Consider the following 18,968-nt stretch of genomic DNA (forward strand, 5'->3'; position numbering starts at 1 on the left):
CTGGTCCGCGGCAGGGAGGAATATGGCAAATGCTGAAAAGCCATGATCTTTGTGCCCCTCCCCTCCCCCAATCCCCTCCCTCTCCTCCCCCCACCCTGTAACCCCAACACTGTTGTTCATGTCTCTGAGTCTCATATTTATGTCCCACCTATGTATGGGATCATATAGTTCTTAGTTTTTTCTGATTTATATACCTCACTCTTATTTTCCCATCTCATGTAATATTTAAGTAAAATGTAAATGCAGTGAAATGATAATTATACTTGATGTAAGAGGATTAGGGATATGCACAAGTTCTGAAATTAAATGGTGTCACTGGCCGGCACCGAGAGTGTGCATGCATAGAGAGAAGCCCATTCACAGCGCCCGGGCTGCTTACGGAGGACCCAGAACCATGGTCAGGGTGTGGGGAAGGGGCCGCGTAGAGCTTTGCTAGTCACCCGAGTTACCTAGGGGGAGGTGGAGTGAGAGAAAAGCCACTGTATTAAATTATACATGTTTCTTAGGGTGAGACACAAGGTGACAGGTACTTCACTGTTCTGATCCCCAAATGTAGCCTCTGGTAAATTTGGGGAGAACAACGGAGCATGCTGATTTCATCGCTGCCCTCATTTCGCTGGGAAGCAGGATGACCCATGGGAAGCACAAGCTCTCCTCTGTTGTTTTCTTCTCGATGGAAGCCCCGCCCTGGGCCACCCTATTAGTTGCCAGGGTTGGACAGTCTGCCCATTTCTGGGTTGCAATGAACAAGTTATCCTGCACCTCAACCCATGTCCTCCAATGTGGCTGCTGTCAGTAACAAAGTTGAAACGTTAGTTTTCATCTATGCCTTTTGTATTATTTTTCAAGTTGCTCAGACCTGGGAAGGAAGAGGGAGCAATGCTATATGAAGGGATCCCCTTGGCGATTCCAGGAGTGTGGTCGGAATGGTCCTGGGAGCATCTTTAACTTATTGACCCTCGGCGAACCATTAGCTAGTTAGGATGTTATGTTAATTTATCTCAATTCTTGAAAAGAAGCCATTGAAGAAGGTTTTTTTTTTTTTTTTGCATTTTCCTGAAGCTGGAAACGGGGAGAGACAGTCAGACAGACTCCCGCATGCGCCCGACCGGGATCCACCCGGCACGCCCACCAGGGGCGAAGCTCTGCCCACCAGGGGGCGATGCTCTGCCCATCCTGGGCGTCGCCATGTTGCGACCAGAGCCACTCTAGCGCCTGGGGCAGAGGCCACAGAGCCATCCCCAGCGCCCGGGCCATCTTTGCTCCAATGGAGCCTTGGCTGCGGGAGGGGAAGAGAGAGACAGAGAGGAAGGCGCGGCGGAGGGGTGGAGAAGCAAATGGGTGCTTCTCCTGTGTGCCCTGGCTGGGAATCGAACCCGGGTCCTCCGCATACTAGGCCGACACTCTACCGCTGAGCCAACGGGCCAGGGCTGAAGAAGGTTTAATTGAGGATGAAGGGTGGCTGCATTTGATATGATGAGATTTGTATTTAGAGTGACCATTTTGGCTGCAGTTTGGAGAATGAGTAAGGGGTTGGGGGTTGGGTGTCCTAAGAGAAGACTTAGAGACATCAACAAGGAGTGTATTACAGCAATCTAGAGAAGACAGACTCAAAATCTGCCAGACTTATGAATGGCCTGCATTTTAGGGATGACAGACATAGAGGCCAACGATGTCTCCTGCTTGTCTAGATTGTCTGTGGCTTTGGCAGACCCCACACAAAATAATTTACACTTTTACCCGGCACATGCCTTAACACCTGGACTCATAATCATCAAAATCACCTTATAATCGTAAAATGCTATAAAAGTTTTAACTGTTACAGCTGATTATGATATTCTTATCTTTATGTTATTGATAATAGGAATGGAATCTTTGAAAAATCAAAATAATGTGAGCTTGCAAGAAACTGTTGTAAATACTTGTTTTATGATCTCATTTCCCCCAAGATACTGTCTGAAATCTACTGGGCTTCGTGGTGGCTCATACAATTTTTTGATGATCCCTTTACCTTTAGTCCCCAAAAGAATCCTCTGTCACACTTAGGTCAATTGGTTTGTAAAGAGAAGCTGCCAAATGAACTGGATTTGCTCCATGAAGATGGTCCTCGTCGTAATGAAAATCTGCACAAGTCGGTTAATGACTTCTGTACCTGGGCTGTTACTATCGTAAGGTAGTAGTATACAACTTTTTAAAGTCAAGCTCTAAGTCACTTTGATTGAAAAAGTGTTTGGTTTTTTGTTTGTTTGTTTGTTTTTTACAGAGACAGAAAGTCAGAGAGAGGGATAGATAGGGACAGACAGACAGGAACGAAGAGAGATGAGAAGCATCAATCATTAGTTTTTCATTGCGACACCTTAGTTGTTCATTGATTGCTCTCTCATATGTGCCTTGACCATGGGGCTACAGCAGACTGAGTAACCCCTTGCTCAAGCCAGCGACCTTGGGTCCAAGCTGGTGAGCTTTGCTCACACCAGATAAACCCACGCTCAAGCTGGCGACCTCGGGGTCTCAAACCTGGGTCCTCCACATCCCAGTCCGATGCTCTATCCACTGTGCCACCACCTGGTCAAGCCAGTGTTTGGTATATTTTTTAAGTCAAATAATCAAAGTCATAAAAGAACCAACCTCTCCCCTCCCAAATATCAAGGATTTTGGGGAGTCAAAAGTTACACAGGATTTTCAACTGTGCTGAAGGTCAGCACTCCTCAGTCCCCCCCCCCCCCATCCTTATTCAAGGTTCACCTGTACTTCTTGTCTCCAATGAATGCTGACCGAGCTCTTTCTACCTTTCCTCCAAGCTCCCTCTTCTCTGGCCATGGTCAGACGCCTCCTTTAAAGAAGAAAGCAAGGAGCACTTCACCCTTTGTTTTTGATTTATGCAAAGTGATATTCCTCCAGGGAAGCTCAAAGATTGACCAAGACTTTCTTTTTTTTTTTTTTTTTAATATTTTTTAATTTTATTTATTCATTTTAGAGAGGAGAGAGAGGGAGAGAGAGAGAGAGAGAGGAGAGAGAGAGGAGAGAGAGACAAGGGAGGAGCTAGAAGCATCAACTCCCATATGTGCCTTGACCAGGCAAGCCCAGGGTTTCGAACCGGCGACCTCAGCATTTCCAGGTCGATGCTTTATCCACTGCGCCACCACAGGTCAGGCAAGACTTTCTCTTCAAAGAATTTAAACTGGAGATTGACAATCCTAGGAATTATGTGAGCAATATGCTGCCAGCCAACCAGGTACTTCTGGGATTAAAGAAGACTGTGGAGTTGAATATATCACAGGAATCAGAATTTTTTCAGGACCACTGTGAGCTGAAACCTCAGGTAATCGCAAAAGGGCAGAAGATGAAATCAAAGAAACTTTAGTTGTATTAACATCTGAAATGTTTTTGAATTCTGGTATTACAAGAAGCACCTGCCTTTTTCAGCAGAACTCTTGAGTTTTTCCCCCCTCCTTTATTTCCAGGTCAGAAGAGGAAAAGCAGGGATAGGTCCTTGTGCATTCCAGCTCTTGGCTGTCCTAGGAGGGGTGAGAGGCTCAGGGGCTGGATCCAACTGTGCAGGCGCGGTTCCCGGTTGCTGGGTCTGGCTCTGGGTCTGGGAGGGCCTGCTGGGGATGGTGGCAGGGAGCTTGGGAACAGAGGCACAGGTCCATGGGCCCAGAGGATGGCATCTATGGAGGAACAAATATTGACAGGCCTGGCCTGCCACTCCAGGATGGCCACTTATATGGGATAAGTGAGGCTTGGCCACTGGCTTTGCCAGCCCAGGGCTCTCTGCTGGGGCTCAGGGCTCTGGGCTCTAGGCCTGGGTGCTGCCCACTGGGATGGAGAAGGCAGGTGTAGGGATATCCAACCTCTCAGCACAGGAGGCAACTGAGTTTTGGCAATTTGGCTTTCCCCATACCCCTGGAGCTGTCCCTGGCTGGGGGAGGAGGGAAGGGCAGGAGGCTGGCCAGGCCCTGGCAGGCTGCAAGCAGAACCAACTTGTCCTACACCACTTGGGTCAGCGACTTCAGATGAGGAGGCAGGTACTGAGGTTGTGGAGCAGGGAGACCACATGCTCATGCAGAGGCAGGCCTTAGAGCAGGGGTCCCCAAACTTTTTACACAGGGGGCCAGTTCACTGTCCCTCAGACCGTTGGAGGGCCGGACTATAAAAAAAACTATGAACAAGTCCCTATGCACACTGCACATATCTTATTTTAAAGTAAAAAAACAAAACGAGAACAAATACAATATTTAAAATAAAGAACAAGTAAATTTAAATCAACCAACTGACCAGTATTTCAATGGAAACTATGCTCCTCTCACTGACCACCAATGAAAGAGGTGCCCCTTCTGGAAGTGCAGTGGGGGCCGGATAAATGGCCTCAGGGGGCTGTAGTTTGGGGACCCCTGCCTTAGAGGTTAGTGGCCGCCCCCACAGCCCACACTTCCACATGTTCAGGCATCATGGTTAGACAGTTACAGCCAGAAATGGGTGAACTGACCAGGGAGGCTGGAAGGTGACCAGCCCCCACAAGGTCCTGCATCGTGCACCCCACCGCATATCCTGGACAAGGAGCCAGACCAAGCCTTAAGGCCCAGGGGTACCTGAGCGCCACATTCCCCTGGGAAAACCAGGGCCTCAGATCTGGTGAGGACAAGTAGGGGACCCTGAAAAAGTCCAGAGGGGGAGGCCAAGACCTAAGCACAGCCTTCCCCCACCACAGCACAGGGGGAAGCAGCAAGGACACTGGACCGTCCAGGAGGCTGAGGCCTGTGGGCTGGGCAGGAGGCGGACCGGGAAACCAGTGACGGCCGCGTGGGCAAGGGGCCCTGTCGCACTTAGACACGGGTCGGGTGAGGCGTGTTCACCCCTCTGTCCCTCTGCCCCGCCAGGCTCTCCAGCCAGGCTCAGCCCTTACAGTCCATTTTGGTGGTGAGTTTCCACTCCCAGAACAGGTGGTAGTCTTGTCATTGTCTGAGAAGCAGGAAGCAGAACTTGTAGCTGCTCCAGCCCGCATGCCCTCGGGCGCCGCCCCCATGGGTGTTAGGAACCCCTACTCCTGGGCCAGGGCGCAGCTCCCCACAGTGAGTCCGCCCCGCCCATCTTGACCGGTCTGGTATGTGTGTTGTGTACTTCCTGCCAGCCACGGTCTCTCAGTTCGCCCAGATGATACCGGTATCAGGCAGTCCACACCCTTACTCCCTCCGTCGGCCCGAGGGACCGCTTCTTGAAGCTCCCAGGTCCCGGGTCCAGTCCAGCTCCGGGGCCCAGAGCCGAGCCACACAACAGTGAGTGGCAGGCGGGTCACAACGGCGTGGACATTGGGGACATTTGGGACATTGAGATGGGCGGACAGGGCCATGCGGCCCAGCAGAGTCACTTTGCACTTGAGCACCCTCTTGGTCTTCGTCCAGCTCTGCGATCTCTGAGATGTCCTTGGAGTCCGGAGTTGGAGTTGACTGAGAGCTCATTCTGCTCATTCTCAGCGTGACCTGGCTGCACTCGCACTCCCTTCTGCCAAAATAAAATTCTTCAATTTTTTGATGTTTAATAAATATTGTTCAAATGAGTGAATCTTTAATACATATAGCAAAGTCAGTCATACAAAGCATGTCCTTCGCTGTTATTGTTAATATCTGAGTATTAATTAATTGTTTTTATATTTTCTAGGTGGACATAACCTATGTTTTATCTGTTGAAACACATCTCCTTTATTTTTATATCTTGAAATTCTAACAGTCAATGGAAATGTATGTGAACGTTTATTATTGAAGCAGTAAAATGTTTCAATTAATGATCATGAACACTGTTCATTTTATGCTCAAAGAATTCTTGACTTTTCAGGGGAGGTTAACAGACCACAATGCATCGTTTCTTACTTCATGCCTGCCTGATCATTAACACCTTGCTCAGTTTCCCAATACCAATTTCCTGTGAAGATAGAACAAAGTCACAGAGAGGGGAAAGACATGCTATGTTCCACAGGGGTGTACTCTGGGCCCCTAAGTACTTTCCCCTTTTTACACAGTGTGTTATTGCAAACATGTACACCAGTCAGATGTCCAGTCGGACAGAGACTGAGTGCCTGCGGGGAGTTGGGGGTGGGGACGTGGAGAGAGCTCCTTTCTCTGAGAGTGAGAAACAGTATCTCATCTCTAGTCACTCTCTGCATTTTACACGTTATCTTTGATACCATATTTCCAATATTTTGGACATACTCATCTTGTCCTTTACAGTCAAACACAATTGACTGACCTCTTTTTACATACGTGATGTTTTCCATCCTGATTTTGTGTTGAGGTGTATGACCACTATGTATTCCATCACTAGTATCAGCTCTTAAAATTTGCCATTTTCTTTTCATCTTTCTAAAACGTAAAATGCAAACTGATGCTGGACAGAAAAATTATGTCCATCACACCTGGGGCCTGAATTTGGGCTGAATAAAATAGCTTAATTGCTGTACTTACAAATAATTGCTCACGTGCTTCTTTATAAAGCACTGTGGTTATTGCCAAATAGAACTTTTGACTGGCAGATGGAGGGTCACTGTGCACAAGTTCACAGTATATTTCCACATGGTTCATCTGCCTGTTTTTTCTGGTTTTTGGCTGTTACTGGAGGGAGGGTAAATCTGTTTACCTTGCTCCAGAAGTGGAAGTCCCCGTGTTTATCTTTTTACCGCACGTATTCTCAGGCCTGCTATATTCTCTCTCTCTCTCTCTCTTTCTCTCTCTCTCTCTATTTTTGGTGTTCTTTAAGGTTCTGAGCTTTCCCACTACCTTACCTTTGCTCATAATAGTCTCTCAGCCCGAAGTGCCCCTCTTCCTATGTTACATACTTACATCTCCTGTTCCATGCAGTTAATATGACAGTTTTTCCCAAGGATTTTCTCCAGGTCCTGTAGAGAAAATCCATGGGGAAATTGGCACATTCTTTATTTTAGAGAGGAAAGAAGAGGAGAGACAGACAGGAACATCAATCTTTTTCTGTATGTGCCCTGCCTAGGGATTGAACCAGCAACTGCTGTTCCTTTGGAATAATACTCTAACCAACCAAGCTATCCGTCAGGGCAAAATAGACAAATTAATTTATTCTTATTTCATATCTCTCCCAACAGCTTGTGCCTCTATTGTACCATGTTTCTCTTTAACCCTATATATTCATTCATCCATTTGTTTATGCTTTCATTCAACATGCAAATCTTAACATCTACTACCATTGGCAAAAAAGTGCTGGGAGAAAACAGAAGACTGTTATCAGCACTTAAGGAGTGGAGAGTCCAGTAGGACCAACAGGTAGATGATTAACTGCAAGGAAATGATGTCATGGTTTGTACAGGGCAGAGGAAGCAATCAATTCCACCAAGAATGGAGTGAAGTTAGGTACACCGTTAAGACATCAGAGAAGAAATTATGTCTGTGTTGAGTCTTGAAAGAACACCAGTTGCCCAACAACACAATGTATTCCGGACCTCAAGTTCTTCAGTAGGACGGTGGTGTAGATTCAACACTGCTCCTGACCTTTTTACTTCCCTTTCCTTCCCTTTTTATTTTGATCAGTGGTTCTTAACCAAGGGTAATTTTGTCCCCCACTCTACGCCAGGGTATCTGGTGTCTGGAGATGGCAGTTTTGGTTTTTGGTTTTCCCAATTTGTGGGATGCTGCTGACTGCTGGGTGATAGAGGACAGGAATGCCGCTAAACATTCTACAGTGCGTAAGGCAGCCACCCCTCCCCCCAGAATCATCCAGCTCACATTGTCTATAATGCCAAAGTTTAGGATCCTGACTATAATGGAACAAATACTTATTGAAAACCTTTTGTGTCCTAAGTATTGTCCTAGATGCCAGGGCATGTAGCTGGGAACAATCTCAGAAGCTTACATTTAAATGGCGAAAAAAGGCCCTGGCCGGTTGGCTCAATGGTAGAGCGTCGGCCTGGCGTGCAGAAGTCCCGGGTTCGATTCCCAGCCAGGGCACACAGGAGAAGCGCCCATCTGCTTCTCCACCCCTACCCCTCTCCTTCCTCTCTGTCTCTCTCTTCCCCTCCTGCAGCCGAGGCTCCATTGGAGCAAAGATGGCCCGGGCGCTGGGGATGGCTCCTCGGCCTCTGCCCCAGGCGCTAGAGTGGCTCTGGTCATGGCAGAGCGACGCCCCGGAGGGGCAGAGCATTGCCCCCTGTTGGGCAGAGCATAGCCCCTGGTGGGCGTGCTGGGTGGATCCCGGTCGGGCGCATGTGGGAGTCTGTCTGACTGTCTCTCCCCATTTCCAGCTTCAGAAAAATACAGAAAAAAAAAAAATTAAAAAAATAAATAAATAAATGGTGAAAAAAGAGACAATCAGAAAAGTATGCAGCATATCAAGTGGATGGCAGCTGGTCCCGAATGAATTACATTCCTACAGCCGGAGACTAGAGTAGCACATTTCAGCAGGGTTGGGAGTTTCAGGAAATGAAGCCATTTGAATCTTCCCACATGTTCCATTTCAGCATTCAGTGTTTCACATTTTCCTAATCAATGCTCTGTCTTCACATAGGTACTGGTAAAGCTGTGAATTCAAGTGTTATTTTAATTCAGCCAATAAGAGAATCAATTTCTGCCCTTTCTCAGTTCAATAGCTGCAAGACAAGAGATACCTTTAAAGTGTCTTAAAGAGTTACTGACACCTGACCTGTGGTGGCACAATGAATAAGGCATCAATCTGGAACTCTGAGGTCGCTGGTTGGAAATCCTGGGCTTGCCTGATCAAGGCACACATGGGAGTTGATGTTTCCTGCTCTTCCCCTCATCTCTCTCTCTCTCTGTCCACTCTCTCTAAAAAATAAATAAGTAAATAAAGAATTACTGATTTGTAGAAGGGAAATCTTTATTTCTTTTATGTCCACAAATTATTTAATGCTCCTTTCTCCAAAATTTGGTGCCTAATCCTTTTCCCCTTGAGTGTGGGATATACCTAGACTTGATTTTAAGAAATAAGGTGTGTGTGTGTGGGGGGGGGGGGGCGGGGGGGATAAATTAATAAATAAGACACAGCAGCAGCAACAACAACCAAGAAAGAAGAATAATGAGGGAGATGTAATGAGGTGTGGTTTCTGACACTAAATCATAAAAGATATTGTGGCTTCCTCCTTGTTCTCACATGGCTTGTTTGCTCTGAGAGAGACTAGCTGCCATGTTGTGAAGATGCTCAAGCTGCCTATAGAGAAGTCTACATGGTGAGAACTGAAGCCTTCTGCAAACAGCCACATGAGTCAGCCATCTTGGAAGTGGATCCTCCAGCTTCAGTTTAGCCTTCAGATGAGACTGCAACCACAAGAAAGATCCTGAGCCAGGACCACCCACCTAAGTTGCTTCTGAGTTCCTGACCCATGAAAACTACTCTAATAGTTGTTTCAAACTGTTAAGTTTGGAAATCATATGTTATGCAGCAATAGATAACTAATATAAATTCTGGTGCCTGGAAGTGGAATGTTGTTATAACAAGAACCTAAAATGTAGAAGAGAGTGGGAGAACTGAGCATGGGCTGAAGCTGGAAGAACTTTGAGAAGAGTGTTAGTGAAAGCTTAACAAGCTTTGAAGAAAGTGTTAGCAGAAGCCTCATAGACTTTGAAGAGGTTATAAATGCAGGCTTGCAGGAAAATGAAGTGTTGGGCAGATAAAATATATTATGCTCACTTTGTTAAAGATGGCACTGCCCACATGGAAGCCTGTTGCCCAGGTGATTGCTTGGGATGGGCGTGATTATGTTAATATGTGTTGGGGGCAGGTTGGGGGCAGGCAGGATCCTTGTAGCCTAGGGCTTGGTTTTGGGACTAAGCCTTTCCCACCCTTTTTGATGTGGGGTGGCGCACTCTCATGAGGAATTCCATTATGCCTCAGATAAGTGACTTTGTATCAGAGACTTCCTTGTCTGTATATTGGATTAAAGGTTTTGGTTTCTATACTATAAAGTGGGGCAGACCGGGAGCTTGCTCTCTCTCGGTTCCTGAGATTAGCATTAGAGGAGAGAGCAGAGAAAGGAGAACAGAGAAAGGCCACATGGAGGAGGCCAGGAGAAGCAGCCAAGATGGCAGAATGCTGAAGGAGAAGCCAGTTTGTGCAGAGTTTGTGCATTGAGAAGGAGATGGGGAACAGAGGTGAATAAGGCTGGTGAGCTAGAAACCTTTGATTTTAGGAAACTCAGATAAGTCAGGGAGCCCTTAATGGAAAGGGAAATGTTTTCCCACTGTGTGTATTTTTTGCCTGCTGGGTGCAAGCTAGGATTAAAGATGATGGCCCACAAGTTCTTGGCTCCATTGTTTCATTATGGTCTGTCCCAATCTAATGTGAACCTGCATGGGCCAGGCTGCTGTGATGGTGGCCATGGCTACTGGCTTTACATGAGGTAAGTGCTGTTGAAAATGGAAGAAATGCTCTCTTTAAGTAATAGCAGGACGGTTACCCATGCTATACTTTTCCTGCTATAGGAAAAGTAGAAAAGGTACTTAATGAATTGGGTAATATAACTAAGGACATTTACACTTCAATCAAAGTACTTCCAGGTTTCTTCTTGCTGCTTATAATCAAATGTAAAAAGAGAGAGATAAGCTAAAAAGAAGGACAGTTAAATAAAAAGGAACAGGACTTGATAGTTTTAAAAATTCCTAGTCTCTCAGATGACAAATGATGTTTAAATTAAAAAATAACTTGGAGACAAAAGCAAATCAAAAAGGACACTTTCAGGAAAACATGGTCTAAAGATGAATCCTAGGACATAAATGTTTAACTCCCTGGTAAGACCTCAGAGTACCATTCAGTTAGAAAAAGGTCCTACTAAAATTTTTAAACTGTGCTTCACAGACTCTTAAGTTAAATAATAAAGTTCCTAAGGAATTAAGGATGTTCTTCAGCTAAATCTCAAGGTAGAGAAGGGCTTATCTTGAGGAGATTGATGAGTTTCCCTTTTGAATTATGGTGTGGACCTGATAAGATTGATAGGAGACCTGGAAATTTTTTTGAAGAATTTTATTGCCATAAATACTGTCAGCATGACCGAAAGGGTCTGGTAAGGGTATAAGTATATTTTGCATATGAGGAGAATGTAAGTAATTTATGTCTGGAGGACAAACTGTGCTCATCTTCAAATAGCTCATTTTTGTCCTGGGGCATGAGCAATGGTCCACTCACAAGACTCACTTTCTCTGTTAGCAGAACAGGCAGTACTGCACATTCTGTGGTGTGGAGAAAAGCCCTGGTATTGAAGAGAAGCCCTGCTTTCCTCAATATGCTTCCCAGGCAGGTGCCTAGTGTGTTAAATTCTTCCATTGGAAATCTATTCTTGCATGACCTGTGATGGTGCAGTGGATAAAAGAGTTGAACTGGAATGCTGAGGTCACTAGGTTCGAAACCCGGGGCTTGCCTGGTCAAGGCACATATGGGAGTTGATGTTTCCTGCTCCTCTGTCCCTTCTTTCTTTCTCTCTCTGCTCTCTAAAAAATGGATAAATAAAAATCTTTTTAAAAATCAATTCTTTTAGTTGTTTTCTTTGTAGATTTACTTTAAAATGTCAAGCAAATGCCCTCTAAGGTAGTAGTAGTCAACCTGGTCCCTACTGCCCACTAGTGGGCATTCCAGTTTTCATGGTGGGCAGTAGCGGAGCAACCAAAGTATAAATAAAAAGATAGATTTAACTATAGAAAGTTGTTTTATAAAGATTTATTCTGCCAAACTTAGCAAAAATCCGACATAATTACTTGGTAAGTAATTATTATTATATGCTTTAACTTGCTGTAACTCTGCTTTATAAATTTTATAAAGTAAAGTTACTACTTTATAAATCACCGTTACTGTGGAACCAGTGGGTGGTTAGAAAATTTTACTACTAACAGAGATACAAAAGTGGGCGGTAGGTGTAAAAAGGTTGACTACCCCTGCTTTAAGGTGTTAGTGACACATCAACCTTTTTTTCTTTTTTGACACGTTAACAGATAACAGTACTCAGTGCCATGGTCAGGTAGGGAGGAGGGATCAGAAGCAGTTAAAGAATAATACTCAAAAGAGAGAAAAAAAACACAAACAGGGCGTAAGATCCACCCCAAACTTTGCCCTCATCACAGTTTTGGTTAGGTTGTTTTATTTCTGATTGACCTCACTCTTTCCCAAGAAGATAACTGTTAATTCTTTGAAAAAACTTTTTTTTTAGACATTTATCTCCTATATTTTGTTAATACATTTTAGTGCTTCATTAATCCAGATATTCATTCATTCAATACATATTTTGAGTCTATGTAAGACTCAAGACATGCTCTAGGAAACCTAATAATTCCCTGCCCTAATGGAACATACACTCTAGTAAGGGGAACACACCATTAACGAGTAATCAAAGAAGATGACATGGTGAATGGTGTGAGATCTAATGACCACCCGTGGGTGTGGGACGGAGAATACCAGGGGGTGGGCCAGCTGGAGGTGGTGGTGAAGGGATGGCTTAGGAATTGGAAAAGACCACTCTGAGGAGAATTCTGACCTACATTCTCTTTAGTCACAGTTTGCACCTGGTAGATATGGAGAGTCTTCTGTTCTTTCCTACAATTACTTGAATTGAATTGTTTCCACTTGGGCGAAGAGTTGGTGTGTGTGGCATGGTCTAACATGACTGACTCCAAGAAGCAGAGAGAGCTCGATCCCCTACTGGCTCTTCCCTTTGTGTGTTCTAGACCCACTGTCCCTGCTCTGGAGGCCCTGACACCACCCTTAAATGAGTTCTGTTTTCCCCTCTCTCCCTTCCTCTCTTCCTTTTTAAATCTTCCAGATCTGAGTTAACCTAACTCCTAGTGTCCTTGCTACTTAAAGTGAAGTCCAGACTAGCAGTATTGACTGGCAGTTTATTGGAGAAGCAGAAATCCAGGCGCACCCCAGACCTACTGAATAGAAATCTGTACTTAGCGATATCTCCAATGTTTCCTCTGCCTAGTTAAGTTAGACAAGCCCTAGTTTGGAATATTATCTTCACTGGTCTGAGTAAGACCCTTCTCTGGTTATTTATTCATTCTCCCTTTTTTCCAATGCCCAGTCCTATCCTTTTGCCCACTGTAGACACTGTCCTTTAATCTGGTTAAGAATTCCCTTAAATATATATGCATGTATCTTTAAAACTTAAGTGGGGTTATTTGAGTGTACATGTCTTTTCAATTTACATTAATACTATTGTACTAAAAATATTATTGGTTTTTACCTTTCAGTCACCATTATGTATTTCAGATTTAATTACATTACTTTTTGTAGATCTAGTTTATTGTTCTAACTACTGCACAGTATTGCATAGTATTGCATCTATCATGTTTACTTAGTTAGCTATTTCACCCAATGGGCAGATAGGTGGCTTTGAACTTACTCTGGGTACCATCGTATTTCCCTTCCCATAGTCACGTGCAAAACTTTCTCTTGGCCATAACATGTTCAGCAGTAAGATTGCTTAATTTCACAGAACTCTTCCAGATTGTTTGTTGGATTTTACTTTTCCATCAGCACATCTTTTTTTTCTAATATTTGCCTTTTTGTTAGATGTAAAATCGTGTAATTTCACTTTTAATTTGCACTTTTCTGATTACCAGTGAATTTGAGCATTTCTGCATCTTTTCGTTAACCATTCATTTATTCAACCCCAAATTACTGTGTCTATTATGTTGCAGGCATCCTTCTAGGCACCAGGAAAAGGTGTCCCCTGTCCATTTATATTGGTGCTCATGACTTCTTTTTTGTCAGTTTATAATAATAGTTCATCGTATATCTACATATTAGTCCTTTGCCAGGTTTTTTTGTTTGTTTGTTTGTTTGTTTTTTGTTTGTTTTTCATTTTTCTGAAGCTGGAAATGGGGAGAGACAGTCAGACAGACTCCCGCATGCGCCCGACCGGGATCCACCCGGCACACCCACCATGGGGCGACGCTCTTCCCACCAGGGGGCGATGCTCTGCCCATTCTGGGCGTCGCCATATTGCGACCAGAGCCACTCCAGCGCCTGGGGCAGAGGCCACAGAGCCATCCCCAGCGCCCAGGCCATCTTTGCTCCAATGGAGCCTTGGCTGCGGGAGGGGAAGAGAGAGACAGAGAGGAAAGTGCGGCGGAGGGGTGGAGAAGCAAATGGGCGCTTCTCCTATGTGCCCTGGCCGGGAATCGAACCCGGGTCCTCCGCACACTAGGCCGACGCTCTACCGCTGAGCCAACCGCCTTTGCCAGTTTTTTTTTTTTTGTTCGTTTGTTTGTTTTTGTATTTTTCTGAGGTTGGAAACGGGGAGGCAGTCAGACAGACTCCTGCATGTGCCCGACCGGGATCCACCCGGCATGCCCACCAGGGGGTGATGCTCTGCCCATCTGGGGCGTCGCTCTGCCGCAATCAGAGCCATTTTAGCACCTAAGGCAGAGGCCACAGAGCCATCCTCAGCGCCTGGGCAAACTTTGCTCCAATGGAGCCTCAGCTGCGGGAGGGGAAGAGAGAGACAGAGAGGAAAGAGAGGGGGAGGGGTGGAGAAGCAGATGGGCACTTCTCCTGTGTGCCCTGGCCGGGAATCGAACCTGGGACTCCCGCACGCCAGGCCGACGCTCTACCACTGAGCCAACCGGCCAGGGCCTCCTTTGCCAGTTTTAATAACACTAAAACCATCTCCCTGTGTGGATCTACTTGCTAACTTTGTCTATGACATCCTTTATTGACCAGATAGCCTTATTTTGATGTAGTCAAGACTTTTTTTTTTTTTTTTTTTACCTCTTATGTTATACAGTATCATCGTGATTGTCTCCTAGAACTTGTCTTATTAGCTTTGCAGTTTGCCACCTACATTTAGGACTTTATTCAATCTGGAGCCCACCACCTTATGTGGTACAAAGTAGTAGTTTAACTTTACTTTTCTCTATAAAATGAGCAAATTCTCCCAGCACAGATTTTGCTTTTCTCTATGGGTTTTCTCATTTAACAGAAGAGATCTTCGCCTTGAGGCTATTCTGGAATGAAGATGAGTCAGAGGTTTGCAAACAGGCACAGTGAGAAAACGTCTCTGTGAAATCTGAAGCCGGGCTCCATGTGACTGCTTTGCAGCAAGGTTTCATTTGCGGTTAATGTGATGTAGAGAAACAGGAGCCAGAAGCTTGACAGCAGTAGACAGGTGCTGGTGATGGTCAGTATCTCTCCCTAATGAAGCCTGGGCACCAGGCCTTGTGGAGAGAGGAATTACAAATCAAGAACAAGGCTGAAATTTACCATAAATCTTGGAATACTATCAGAGCGGTTCCAGAGAACCCCTCCAAATTTATGCACTCACTTCTAAAATGTATGCTTTGAAATTTGCTTTAGTAGTCATTAGGATTCAGTGTAACCAGAGTTTCAAGCATGGCTCATTGAAGGTCAGAATACTGGGTTCAAATTCCAGCTCAGTCACTTATCAGCTGAATGACCTTGGGCACATTACTTCTCTCAGGGTATTACATGAGAAATCTCTGTAAAACATTTAGTTTAGTGTTAGTATAGATTAGGTATTCAATGAACATAGATAGTAAAAAGGCCTGTTAGGTTTTAGCCTTTATATTCCAGGGACTACAAAGAATAAACAAACCCTGGTCTTCAAGAAATTTATAATTGAATATGGGGATGAGCAGAACTACACAAATAATTATACTGTAAGAGGAAATCTTATATTTTGCTCTAAGAGAGGTATAACATGTAGTCAGAGTTCAAGGAAAATGACTCAATTTAAGGTGTGGGGGCCATGGGGTGGGTTTGGAGGCTGGGGAGTTTCATGGAAAAAAGTGGCTTTTAAGAAGTGTCCAGACCAATAAGTGATGGTTCTATTGGGAGTGAGGAGCCACTGAGCCATTTCACCCGCAGGTGTTGTAAAGTACCAAAGGCTACAGAATTAATATTAATATTTTAAGAGGCTTGGAGAACATTTTATTAATTTGGGTTAAGGTGTGCAGAGAAATTGTGAGAATAGTCTCTGTACTGTGTGATTGGCATAGCCAGGATGGCCCTTGGCATTGTGTTGTAAATGCAAAGCGGAGGAAAACATGGATTCCCAGACATTCCACCAAGCCTGTGGGGAAAAGGGGGAATGGCTAGCCAGGTACAGGGAGAGAAAGGCCAAAATAAACCTTTTCTCTTTTTTTTTTTGGTTTAATAAAGCTTAATTTTTTAAAATGTACAGTTGGTGGGACCTGTTCATGCATCTTCACCAGCAGCTGGGGCATCCCCACCTTTGGTGTTTCTGGTGTAAACTACTTGAGCTCTGTGCTTTGAAATGAGTTTAATAAGTCCTTTACTAAGGAGCTCCTGTAGGGCGGCCCTGGCCAAGGAACCACGGATCTTCAGTCTCTCAGCAATGAGCCATTTGCGGGCATTTGTCCCCACCGAAACTACCTCTCCTATGTAAATGCGTGTGGTTAACACGTGTGACTCTCGACAGAGAGATAGCAGATGAACACTAGATAATATAGGAAAGCCTTTTAATATGTAAAGAGACATCTTTCTACCATTGTGTTGGCTTGTAAACTTTGTTTTCCCCAAAAGGATGTATGGCTTGCAAATTGAACATGGTCCTATCATGTTAAAGGACATATGACTATAACCAATAGTGGTAAGGGGCTCCTAATTGCAATTTTTGCTTCTGTACTTCCCACTTACAAAACTATAAAAACTAAGTAGAACAAAGGGCTGGCGTGCTTTCCTTCAGAATTCTGTCGGAGTAGCCGCGGCTTGGCCAAGCTAGACAATAAAGCTTTGATGTGTAATTGACGGACTTTGTTCGTGTATTCCATGTTTCGGGTCCCTCCGAATTTGGCTTAACAGGGAGAGTCCCACTTTGACTGGAAGGCAGATAAACGGTGAGAGAAAGGCCTGGAGAGGTCATTGGAGCTGTGTGATACAGACCTTGAAAGCAAATATAGGGTTGATTTTGATCTGGTAGACAGATGAGGTGCCCTGATGGAGGTTGTGCGTTAGAAGCATGAAATCACAAGAGGTTGCAGAGTAGACCACAGCCAGAGGGGAGAGGGGTGCAGCTGAATTAGGAAGCCATTCCATTGTCTAGACTTGATGTCTATGGCATCAAGTTTTAGTTTGACAACAGAAGATAAAACAAATCTAACTTTTTTTCTACAAAATTGATTTTAAAAATTAGATTTATAATCACCTTAAAATTTAATGGCTGCCTAGCGTGCGGAGGACCCGGGTTCGATTCCCGGCCAGGGCACACAGGAGAAGCGCCCATTTGCTTCTCCACCCCTCCACCACGCTTTCCTCTCTGTCTCTCTCTTCCCTTCCCGCAGCCAAGGCTCCATTGGAGCAAAGATGGCCCGGGCGCTGGGGATGGCTCTGTGGCCTCTGCCTCAGGCGCTAGAGTGGCTCTGGTCGCAACATGGCGACGCCCAGGATGGGCAGAGCATCGCCCCCTGGTGGGCAGAGCGTCGCCCCTGGTGGGCGTGCCGGGTGGATCCCGGTCGGGCGCATGCGGGAGTCTGTCTGACTGTCTCTCCCTGTTTCCAGCTTCAGAAAAATGAAAAAAAAAAAAAAAATTTAATGGCTAATTAAGAAGACAGGTTCCATAATAAGAGTAGAGCCCGTAAAAGACAGAATCCACAAAGAGAATGTTGTTTTACATAGTGACATTCATTTTTAAAATAATATAGTTTTACTACCACTTTTTATTATTTTCATACTCATCTCAAGATTGCTTTCATTATCTTAAAGCCACCTGAAGTGAGATGTATGGGACACTGTCAGTTGTTTTCAATTTTAGAAGTCTTTAAAAAGTCTATCATTGAATCCTTATCTAGTTTAAGACATGAAACCTTGACAAAAAAGTAACATCTACCTTGCATTAAAAATACTTATAGGATCTATATAAAGAAGGCGACAATAATGTTTCAGATGGGGACTACATGGAGCTTTTAATATTTTCACTCAACCTGTACCTTTTAAAGTACCCTCTGGAATGTTCTTAGGTGCTGGGAATTCAGCAGAGAATAAAGGACAATAAACCTTGCTTTCATGTAGTTTACATTCTAAAGGGAAGTAATAGAAATTAAACAGAGCAAATCCATGGATGAAACAGTATATTAGAAGTGATGCCCTAAATGCCGAGGAGAAAAGTAAAGCAGAGGAAAGGGAAGAGGAGTCGGGAGTTAAAGTTATAATTGGATTATCAGGGAAGGGCTCACAGGGCAGATGACACTTGTGCAAAGATCTGCAGAGGGTGAGGGAGAGAGGCTAGATATCCGGATGGATATCTGTAGGAAGGATGACTGTAGTCCAGGAAACCAGTGTAGCTGGAGGAGGGACAGATGGATATAAGCTCAGAGAGGATATAAGGTCACAGAGGACAGATCCTGTAGGATCTGGGAGTTTCTGCCATGAGACGTAGAGCAATTGGAGGGTTTCGGGCAGACGAGCAGATTATGAAAGTTTTTTAACAGGATCATTCTGACTGAGGCTTTTAAAGTAGCCAGGAGGGGCTGAGGGTAGAGAAGCAGGGAGAGCAGTGAGAAGTGACAGCAATAATTCAGGTGAGAGATGATGGTGGCATTTGCTATAAAAAGACGTAGAATTCTGAATATATTTAGAAGGAAGAGTGGCAGAATTTGCTACTGTGTATTGCGAGAGGGAATAAAAGGAGAGTCAAGGATGACTCTAAATTGATGTTTTTTCAGCAATGGGAAAAGATTTGGTTGCTAGTTCCTGAGGTGAGGAAGGCAGGGCAAGTAGCAGGTTTAGGCAGGAAGCTCAGGAGTCCAGCTTTGAGTAAGTTCAGTCTGAGTTGTCTATCAGCATCCAGGAGGGAATTTCCAGCTGCTGGTCTCCTTCCCCACATCTGCACTCCCGTATAATTGCAGGAGTTGTGACCTGCACCAAGGGACATACCAGCCCTCCAGTAACCACCAGCTGAGCCATGCATCCCATTACGGATTGCTGTCTGATCAAGCTTGGGCACATTTGAGCCATTTGTTTTACCAGAA

Source organism: Saccopteryx leptura, chromosome 5, assembly GCF_036850995.1.
Source record: "Saccopteryx leptura isolate mSacLep1 chromosome 5, mSacLep1_pri_phased_curated, whole genome shotgun sequence".
Classification (NCBI taxonomy): Eukaryota; Metazoa; Chordata; class Mammalia; order Chiroptera; family Emballonuridae; genus Saccopteryx; species Saccopteryx leptura.